Source organism: Zophobas morio, unplaced genomic scaffold (assembly GCF_036711695.1).
Source record: "Zophobas morio isolate AGI-343-1 ecotype UQ-CSIRO unplaced genomic scaffold, CSIRO_AGI_Zmor_V1 ptg000009l, whole genome shotgun sequence".
NCBI classification, from domain to species: Eukaryota; Metazoa; Arthropoda; class Insecta; order Coleoptera; family Tenebrionidae; genus Zophobas; species Zophobas morio.
The window spans coordinates 11957771-11968778 of NW_026972114.1; the positions used below are offsets into that span (position 1 = coordinate 11957771).

Sequence of the window (11008 nt, forward strand, 5' to 3'; positions counted from 1 at the left end):
TGAGCCTGGTGTTGTAGTGTCAGATGATGTTTCTTTTAAAGGTTCAGATATATTTTCAGACAGTAAAAAGTCAGGTGAATGTTGCAGTGGAAACTGAACACAAGTAGTACTTAGGTATTGCCATTTGATTCTATTTTTCGTGTTTATGCCGTTTATGTTCACGCTACAAAAGTAACAGTCATCGAGATGATTTTATGGTTCTCGCCAAATAGTTGGTGTTATAAATTTAAAGGCACTTCTTTTACCACTTTTCCATAATCTTAAATATTCAACACACGATTTACAAACACAATTAGGTGCCCAAGACTTCTCATTTTTATCCAAGGAAGAATACAGGTGTTTTTAACCAACTCTGATATAACTTTCCGACAATTCTTAAACACATACTCTCCGCAAATGTAGCAAAAATTATTTGGATTATTTAAACAGCGTCTCCTTGAAGTACTCATGTCACAAAAACTTCAGATATTAATCTTAACACAGTAAAATATGCACGTTATGGAGTAATAAATAAAAAAAAATGATAAAAATGAAATCACAAAAACTCGAGCTGTACTAAAAATTTTGAGTTTAGATTTGTTAAAAACAAGTGATGAGTGAATATTGCCAACCAAAAAATTGGCGCCAACAGACAAAAATTAAAATATTGTAAACTAGTGTAATATACCGCGATATTAAATTTTTGTTACCTTAAACTTTATTTGTATTTGTGCAAATATACGTGCTACCACACACATGAAACAGGTATGCATTACATATAAATATATTACATATACTTATATTACATATATGTGAAGTCTTCAACACGTACGTTTGCTTCTTTTGTGACTGCTCCCCGTACAACGTACTGACTAATACGTCCGTTTACTACCTTATCGACATCACGTGCTTACAGACTATTTTTACCCCCTTTCGTAAGGTACCGCCACTTCATAGTGAAGCGAGTGAGATGTAAAATATATGTTCATTCTTTTCTACATGGGAAAGTGATTGTCCGTATAGGTTGTCCAACTATAATATACTTAAACAATGGTACTATGTATTTCTAGGGACTATAGATTTTACGATAGTCATTGCCGAAAGAGTCTCTACACTTTATCAAATGGAAATGTACCAGTGTTGCCAGACGCAGTGAACGGACTTTCGGTAGATTCGGCACTTTTCGGTATTTTCCATAAAAATTCGGTAGATTTAAAATTTTAAACACACAGTTTAGGTTTTAGGAGGACAAAGGAGGACACCAATGCAAGGAAGGACAATATTATCGAAAAGAGGTCTGTCCTCCTGAAAGGAGGACGTCTGGTCAGCTTACCATAGAGAAATAAGAATAATAAGTAAAAGTAATAATATTGATTGGCTGTCATAAAATTTTGACATCTTAACCTAAATCTAACCAACATCAAATGTCAGTCCCCCTATTAAGGCAGCCACACACACAGAGGGAAGAGTCAAGACTTGAATGTACGTGCCACGGGGTACAGTTAAAACTCCTAGTGTGTGGGGAAGAATGTGGCATGTGCAGTCAAGTCCGTTGTTAGCGTGCACAGTTATAACTGCGCGGGGTAAACTCAGTGTGTGTGGAGACAAGTCGCTCCACGCTTGAGTTTTAATTCATTAGCGCCGTATTTTTAAATGACATCTGACTTATTTTACAATTGTTTTTTATATAATAGAAATGCACGCCACTGTAATGAAATAAACATTTTTGTTTGTTAGCATAGCGACGCACATTTGCTACAGAACTGACGGGGAAGCATGAGTGTGTGTGTGCAGTTAGAGAGTACGGGTTTAACTTAAGACAAACGTGCACACTTTTAACTGCGCAGTCTTCCCTCTGTGTGTGTCGCCGCCTTTAGAGTCACATCTAGAAAATCAATGGAACTACAAGATGCGAACGGCCTGAGAAGACATAATCTTCGACTTATCTCTAGGAGGCCTTGGGAAGGCACAACTTTTATAAAAGATGACTTGTTCGTAGGCAACAGCTCTCCAATTGCTGTCCGTGCTTCTTGTTATTTTTTTATTATTTCCTCTCTCAGTTCTTCCATGATTTCTTCCGAAAGACCACCACAAATATCACTTTTATAAATTTGCGATAAATTGTTGATTTTATTTTTACGCGTTACTATAGATATTCTTTGTGGATTCCAGTATTCCACAAATTAAATTTTTAAGCAATGTTGCTTTTTAATTTTATCCGTTACAACGTTACTATTGGAACAAAAAGTGTTCCTCACTAATGAGGAATCGAATTTTAATCATTCGTGGACACTTACCTCATTCGTCTTCGGCTCATGAGTTAAATTGTGTCCACTCATGATTAAAATTCATAATCCCTCACTTGTTCCTCACTTGTAAACATCAATTTACCAAGTCACTGTATTCACCATGAAAATGTCACTTAACTGGCTATAGCCTGTAATAGTTATTTACATGGCAAGCTTAGTAAATTAGCCTTTACGGGCGAGCCGGAATGTAATCCGGTGGGCCCCAGTAAAGGCTAGTTGCAAGCGAGCCGCGTACAACGTTTTACTTCCTCTTGCTGAAAATCCTGAAAATGAACAACTTTGGCATCTCTAGAAATTTTACTTGAAATTACAGTCATAGAAATTATAGTCATTTTTCATAGTTTGCTCCGGTAACTATGGAAAATTGAATTGTTTGAAAATAAGGGGACTGTCAATTTGTAAATTCGATTAATAATTTAAATAGTTTAATTTTGTTTCTGAGCTCTGTTAATTGTGGAATTCGATGAAGATGAAGAGTTTGAAGGTGATTTTAACGTTAGTATTAGCACAGTATTAGTGAGATTAAGAAAAAGGCCGACGCAGCGAATGTGTGTTTGATTCCGGTGCTGTCATGATAACGTTTTACAGGCACGGTGCCTGTAAGGCTGCCATGGTAACGCTTTACAGGCAGGGTGCGTGTAAAGGCTAATTTACCGAGTTAGTTCAGACGACAGTAAACGAGCTTTAACAAGACAAGAGGAAGTAAAAAATGTTACTGGCTGCCAGTAAAATATTTACAGCCCTGGTCGTGTTCATACCGCCATGTATTTTAAACATTTTAAACTATTATAAGTTGAAATGACAGCCAAAATTGATTCAGGTAAATTTTCAATTACAATTGCTGCTTCCTCAGTAATAGAGCTTGCGCCACACTCATTTCAATACATCGAAAACGATAAATCGAAAAATCTAAATGACAGGACTAGACAACACAGTAAATGCTATGACAAGTGCCATGCTGACGTGCGTTTCCAAGGAAATACGTCTAAAGCTCATACGATGTTTCTTCAAATATTGGACCTTCTAGAGTTTTTAATAATTTATAATAGTTATTTACAAGTAAGGAACAAATAAAATATTGAACAGTACACCCAAGGTAACGTTAAATACTATTACGTTAGAGTATGTGTACGATAAAAACATAAAACTCTATCATTTTTCAGCCGTGTATACCAGGTGTATGCAAATTTTTTTCTGGTTCGAAATTTGGCTACCACGAAATTCAGTTCACAAATTTGCGACTGTGCTTGAAACGGTCTTCTGACAACTACGAAAGCTGTCAAATGTCAATTTATCAGTGACTAGGTAACCCGGTGAACTTAGTTTCACCTACAATTTAATTTGTCGTGCCCAAATAATTTTGACCGCGGCCGAGCTTTTGGACACTAACAAAATTATTTATTTGGGTGTAGGCCCATTTCTTTGGAAATGGAAGAGCTAAACTGCATGTAGGGGAAGAGGTAATAATTAAACATTTCTAACATTTTGATACATATATTGAAAGAAAGAATTACAAGCATGTCAAAAGAAAAATCGAGTAAATATGTAAATGATGAACGGCAAAATAAAATATGAAAATAAATTTGCATAACAAAAAAAAAAAAACATGCAAAACTATCTTCTAAAGCGCTACGCAATTATATTCCATTAATAAAACCTTTAAAATCTATGAACATAACCCACGACTCTAACTAAATTTAATCGTAAAAATCATCATGCAATTAAACTTGAAATTAATTCAGTAATCCCTAATTAAGTGCGATACCTTCTAAACAATATTAATATTACGTGTGTGATAAATAAATTTCGAAAACTGCTAACTATGAAATCGAGAATTTACTTAATTATTTGATAAATTGCGATTGGGCATTTATCTGCTAATTAAAATTATTAATAAAACAACTAAACCAATTAAAAAAATGGATCCGGAGAAATTTCCTACTGATAATAAGAACAACAACTAAAATTAACGAATTAAAATCATGCACTTAAATCTACGCTAACTTGTGAATTTAAACTTAATAAAGAGAGAGATAAATGAATTTTACGTTCTTTGATTAGCTAAATACACCGAGCGCGATATTTGTTCACGAGAAAAACTAGCGGTTACGGGACAGTTAAATATGTACATGCAAAAATGAACAGTCATAGTCTTTAAATGCAGTTAAACATTTAGAAATTAGTACCATAAATGCGCTAAAATACAGTGAGATGATTAAATTAAAATAAAATGCGAGGTTTCCAAATACTATGGCAAAATGATCAGAGAACGGAATCATATTCAAACGGAAAAATTCAACATAAAATTATCGACTGCAAGAAAATTAAATTAAAATGGTTTTAATTCAAAAACTTCTCAAAAACTCATATAAAATATCCGTGTCGCAAGCAAATGAGTTAAGTCCGCAAATTAAGGAAATGTTGGAATAATTGGCATAAAAACGAACGGTAATTTATTGAAAAATCCTCCCCGACGATCAAGAACCGACGCAAGGCCAAACGTGCCACCTGTAAACGAGAACATGTGGTAGTACCAGAGATATGGAGAAGGAGAATGAGCTTCCCCATGCGCAGACGAAATCCTTGGTCTAAAATTGAAAGCAGCCATTTTATCAGTTGACTGTTGCCAACATAATCACAAATCACTAACAGAACTTGATATCCCTAGACAATTGCTTCATTATTGGGCGGGAAGTTTAAAATCATTAATTACAATCACCTAATAATAAATCACAACTAAAATATATTTCACCTTATACGAATAAATAAACATAATTATACTTCAATATATTTATTGATGCGAAAACTACTAATTATGTGTACACATGTCTAACAGAAGTGCCTTGAGCAAGACATGAAAGTCATTTGCTCAAATTAAACATTCTTATTCGCATGTAGGCATTAATTATTTGTTTAATAAGAATATATAAATGGCCTTCATCGATAGCCACCGTCTCGAGTGCGTGGGTCTTCTAAATTAGGAAAAAGAAGGCTGGCATGCCGAAAGTTTTAAAAAATTGTTCATCGCTTGGAAGTTTATCGGTGAGTTGCAAAATTTTTCGTATTAACAGTAACAACAAGTCTTCACAACCCCAGCAAAAGGTTTAATAAGCCCACCTAAAATCAAAATTTTGTTAAGACTTAAAAAATAACTATTGTAAGTATTTTATTTTACCCATGTTTTTTTTGTCCAATAATCTGTAAAACTGTAAGTCACTTCCTCGTGTTTCAATGCAAGAAGAAATGCAGTCTGCGCGCTTAAACGTCTTCACCAGCATTTTGACAACATAGCTACCAATATATGCCACGTTTTCTGCCACTTCACTCAGCCCAATAAAATTAGACGTTCATAGTCATGATCTGCAAGTGCTTCAGTCAAAATATCGAGATCATATTTTTTCAAGACAAACACGTCAACTGATTGTTGAACATTTGTGCTCTTTTGCTTTGGGCCAATGCTAACAGAGAGCAGACAGGTGGTGCAAAGCACTTTACAATTTCCTCCTTCCCTCGTTATGTTTGTAATTGAAGCAATCTTCTAAGTTTTACAAAATCGTAGAGGAGTAGGGTTATTGTTTCACCCATTTCTCGATCTGAAAACAGAAAAATAAATACAGATTTGTGTAATTCCAGTGCATAAAAAAGTAATACAATTGTTTTTTTAAAAGCTTACCGCACTGAGCAGAAGAAAATTTCTAGATGATCTTGACTACATTTATGTTAGCAAGTCATTCAACCTCTTACTACTAACAAATTCATCAAAAATTCCCATGAACGACGTAGCGGAAATAACAAAGCCCAGAATTGACGTTTTTCGGGGCGTGCACCACAAAGGCCCGCCAGTGACATCCTTCAAATTCAGAAGATACTCACTGGTGTCGATGAGAAATGGACGCCACATTTCTTCATTGTTTTCTCTCAAAGGTGCTTTAAAATTCTTAGCACGTACACTTCGGGAATTGAGAATATCAAATAAAGAATCTATCCTTCTGATGAATTCTATTGTTGTTTGAGAACCTTGAAAGTCACTAATACCAAGATCTTTTAAAAATTCAAGTGCATCCGCAACTCTTGCTAAGAGTTTGTGCTGCTAAACTCACCTACAATAGAACTTAATTATTGTCAATAAGGAATATTGTCAGGAAAACAACTTACTTTCATTTTATGTTTCCATCACTCCAAATGTGCCTTTTTCAACTTGTTTGCAACATTTAGGAATTCATCATTTTGTAATTCATGTAGTTTCTTTATGTAACGCCAGCTTATTTTATTTATTCCCTCCTGTCAGAACTACTTTTTGAGTTCTTGCTTTTACTTCCACTTGTACTGCTACTGCTTTTTCCATGGTATCTCTGCGCAGCACTAAATAATAATTATTAACAGTAGTAAAAAATTCAATATAATAAAATATTCAAACCTTAATGTCCTCTTTACACCTTGAGGTATAATCGATGGAGACTCTTCTCAAATATCAGCTGAAGTAGCACTCACAGTACTCATTGAAGTTGAAGAAGCTTCTAGACTTTCATCTAAATTCACCCTGGGAATTGCGTTCGATTTCAATCGTTTTCTCTCATTTACAACAATGAAATCAGTTGTTGTGAAATGATCTGAGCACACCAGCTTATACTTAGTCAGTTTGAAGCTGTCATCTTTTTTCACAACAATCAGCCACTTTTTTAAAAGTTTTCGATCTTTCGGAAACCTAAAATCAGATATAATAAATATTGATCACATAGTATTGCAATAACCAATTGTTATTAATTATAAATATCTACGTATTCGATTTTAATAAGATAATGAAGAAAACTTACTGATGAAAAGATACACCTTCTGAACGAAATCGTTGACAATTTTTACAGTGAGAAACTGTACAAGACATGTTTGTTGTCAATAATAATGTCCTTTAACACTAACAAGCACGTTCACACGTACACTAACGGTAAAACAAATTAAGTAATAATTTTAACTCCAAATTACAACTGGTTCAACAACGTCGTAACCTCGTAGGTAAACAAAACTTTAAGGTTAACTGATAAAATGGCGGCCCCCATAGTGTACCGATGCGCAGAAGTCGAAACTCATTCTCCCTCTCCATATCTCTGGGTAGTACTAAAGATTACTTTCTTTGCCGGCGCTAGCTGTTCACACCTTAGATCATATAATAAATAGATGCCAATACTCAAACTGAAAGCCGTGACTAGACATGAAGGTGTATGTTGTCGTTTTCTACGTCAAGGGGAGTAGTATAATGCTCTCCTTGTGTGATCACCACATCTTCATCTTTGTTATATGCATTTCATCTGTATATGTCTATTTCACTTCCATCCTTGTACCGCACCAGCGCAACAAATCGCTTTTGACAGATGTTTCTTCTGACCTCTCTTTCGAGTTGTTGTACAAAAAACAATTTTAGAATTTAGAACAAAGATCCTATTTTAAGTGATGTAGTCATAAAGGATCACAATTGCTGCCCAATAATTTACTATTCCTTTCGTTATCTACTGTGAATTATTTATAAAATCAAGCTGTCAACATCTTTCGTACGAAGTTAGTTCAGACATACTTCCTAAAATTTAGGCGCGCAAAATTCAAATAGTGATCAGGCAAGGATAGCTTCATTGTTATCCCTCCATGCACGAGAGAGATGTGTGACAGGAGGATGTCGTCACAGGCTGTCCTAGGGAAAGAACACGGCATGGTGGTATCTATTTATTATATGATCTAAGGTTCACACCAAACGTATCGAAGATCCCCCCGACTAAAACGCATAAATTAAACGCTACTTAAGTACGACTCGAACTCGAGAACATATTATGAAAAAATTGAAAGCAAGATAAACCAAGAATGACTAAAGGTAGACTTACAGGGTCGCAGCATTGAGAATTCTTCTATCTTCCTCTCAGGCTCAGCAAATTCAGCAAAAATAAAAATAAAAATCTCGACACAGGTTTGGGCAGAGTCTTCGATGGCAACTCGGAACTTGAATTCAAACTGTTTCCGGCGCTACCGCTTATATAGGGATTTTTACCCATTATTCTTGTCTCCCGCGACTTTTTGGACTATATTTCTTCATGATTTGTGTATTACTCGGAACGCGATTTTAGGTTTTATTTCGCTGTTTTATAGGGTTTAGTTTTTAATTGTGGCTCCGCAGCTGACGTTTTTTATTGGTTAGTGTGAGTAGTTATATAGTGGGGGTTCTAGACCAGGTCAAATGAGGTCAAACTGGTCCAGCTCCCCCATTACTTTTCATCGGGCGGTCATTGACTTTTGGTTTGTTGACGACCTTGTCGCTGCACGTGGCTGACCTTGCCAGCTGGTCCAGCTCCCCCATTACTTTTCATCGGGCGATCATTGACGCTGCACGACCTTGGTCGTTTATTGCCCTCGTTCATCTCGAGATCTATCCCCTCTTTTCTTTTAGGTCTTGCCTTAGGACTGCACGTGGCTGATCTGTACGTTTTGGCACCGCCTTTTACTCGATCGACCTGACCCGTTTTTCCATAGTCAGGTTGACCGACCGGTCTAAGGCGTTAGATTTAAGCTCTGATTCTCGAAAGGGAGCGTGGGTTCGAATCCCACACCTGACAGTTTTTTTTTTCGTTCTTAATTTTGGCGTTTTGACTTGCGATTAAATAAAACACATTTTAATATTATATTCTTTATTGAGGAAACCTTGAATGCAACCAATTGTAAATACATTTAGCATTATTTAAAGAACAGTAACATTTTTTATTATTAGCATTATGTTTATCACATGCCGGGATTTCTTTAGATAATTTCACAGAGTCTTCAATTGTTTCGAGGTTCACAATTTTGGGGCAGTCTTTTCCTAGCGTTTCCTTAAGGTAATGTTCTTTACATTTTCCTTTTACATATAAGATCTCCACTGCATATTGATGAATTTGAACAAAATTTCTTTTACAGATGTCTGCTTCTTGAAGCCGTCATTAAATCTCAACATGTGATGATAACGTTCTAGATATCTAGCTTGTTTCTTGGTTCTTTCATCGATTTCTTTGAGTTGTTTTGTAGATTTGAATGTTTCGTGTATTGTGTTAATTCCATCGTAAATCGCAAGTTCTTTTACAATGAATTCAGGTAGACAAAAACCTTGTACGTCGACTACAACCAACTTCATCGTGTCAATTATGTCAACTGACTGAGAGGAAAGCGACTATGTAATTTTTTTTGTATCAATTCAACTGTTGTGGGTGTTATTAAATCCTAACCATTTTACATAAAGTTGATTCCCTTTCTTTTTTAAAACTTTTTCAACGAGATATGCACCTGGATGCTTAACTTTCAGTAGTTCCATTTCATAGAAACCCCCTAAAATGTTTTCACCCTTTTCATCTTTCAAAAAATATGTGGTGGGATTAGTGAGATTAATTTTTCTTATTATGAAAATCTCATTTGACCAATTGGGTGTGTATCCCTTATCAAAGATTCCGCGATACTTACTTATTCTTACGTTATCACCAACTTTAAATTTTGATTTATTGCTAACTATTTTAATGTGAGTATAAGCAGCTTTTAGAATAGTGTTTTCATTACTTTTGTTAACTTGTGACGGTTTCATTTTTATAGTACGATGATAAGAATTATTATATCGATGTACCACATTTGTCAATAAATCTAACCATTTATAATTTCCTTGCAAACTAAATTCTTTTCACATCAAATTTTTTAATGTGCGATTTACTCTTTCGACGATTGAGGCTTTTTTTAAACTGTAGACATTGTAACGATTAATTTTGTATTTTTTCATAAGATTTTGAAACTTTACGTTGTAGAATTCTTTTCCTTGATCTGTTTGTAAATTTTTGGGTAAACGTACGATTTTGGATAAAATTGTTTCCATTGCAGTGGCGATTTGTTGAGCATCTTTTGACTTTACTGGGACAGCCCACACGTATTTTGAGAAACAGTCAATAACAACAAGTATATATTTGTATCCGCTGTTTATCTTAGCATAGGGTATCATTTCCACTAGATCTGCTTGTAATGTTTCATTAATACCTTTTATTATAACCTTGCGTCGTTTAAAATTAATTCTTACAGGTTTGTGCAATTCTGCAACAATATCTCTTTTAATGGGAGTTGTTGGCTCATACACCTTCTTGCGTTTCATTTCTATCAGTCTTATGTTTATAATATGCTTTCTCGGCACTAACTAACGATTCTTCAAAATTAACAGGACATTTTATTATCATTTCTGCGAACAAATTTGGTACATTTTCTGTTTTATTTAGAGCATATTTGAACGATATTCGGTCACCGTTACGTAGTAAAAATCCTTTCAATTCTTCTTTATTAAAAAATTTGTTATTTACATAAACATTTATTTCATTACTGGTAATATTTAATTTTGTAAGGGTTCCAATTTCTAAAGGAAACGTATAGTGCGTTTCTTTAGAATTTAATACATACGTGTTTTCCATGGTTTTATTGGATTCGAAGCGAAATATCAGATTATAGAACATATACAGTAGCGTCCGGTTATAATGAACTCAAAAAATGTAACAAAACTAGTTCATTATATCCGAAGTTCACTATTAACGGAAAAATAAAAACTGCGTTTGTTTAAATTCAATTTACTTCAATTCTACGTTGGGAACAATTCAAAAAATATTTCTTGGTTTATAAACTAAAAATAAAAAAAAACATAGCTATTTATGTAATTACATATAACAAGACGTCACATAAACACAAGT

General features: G+C 34.6%; 1 long non-coding RNA gene across 3 annotated transcripts; it reads right to left on the reverse strand.

The window, feature by feature from the left end:
* Positions 1–5241: 5241 nt before the first annotated feature.
* On the reverse strand, positions 5242–7355 carry LOC135125665 (uncharacterized). Of its 3 annotated transcripts, none has more exons than XR_010279931.1 (5): positions 7103–7355; positions 6706–6993; positions 6444–6650; positions 5464–6388; positions 5242–5405 (listed from the first exon to the last, which is right to left on the reverse strand). It is a non-coding gene; the product is annotated as an uncharacterized LOC135125665 (long non-coding RNA). The 3 variants fall into 3 exon arrangements; XR_010279932.1 differs by having other exon boundaries at positions 5464–5881; positions 5962–6388; positions 6706–7355; XR_010279930.1 differs by having other exon boundaries at positions 6706–7355.
* Between the last annotated feature and the right edge of the window lie 3653 nt (positions 7356–11008).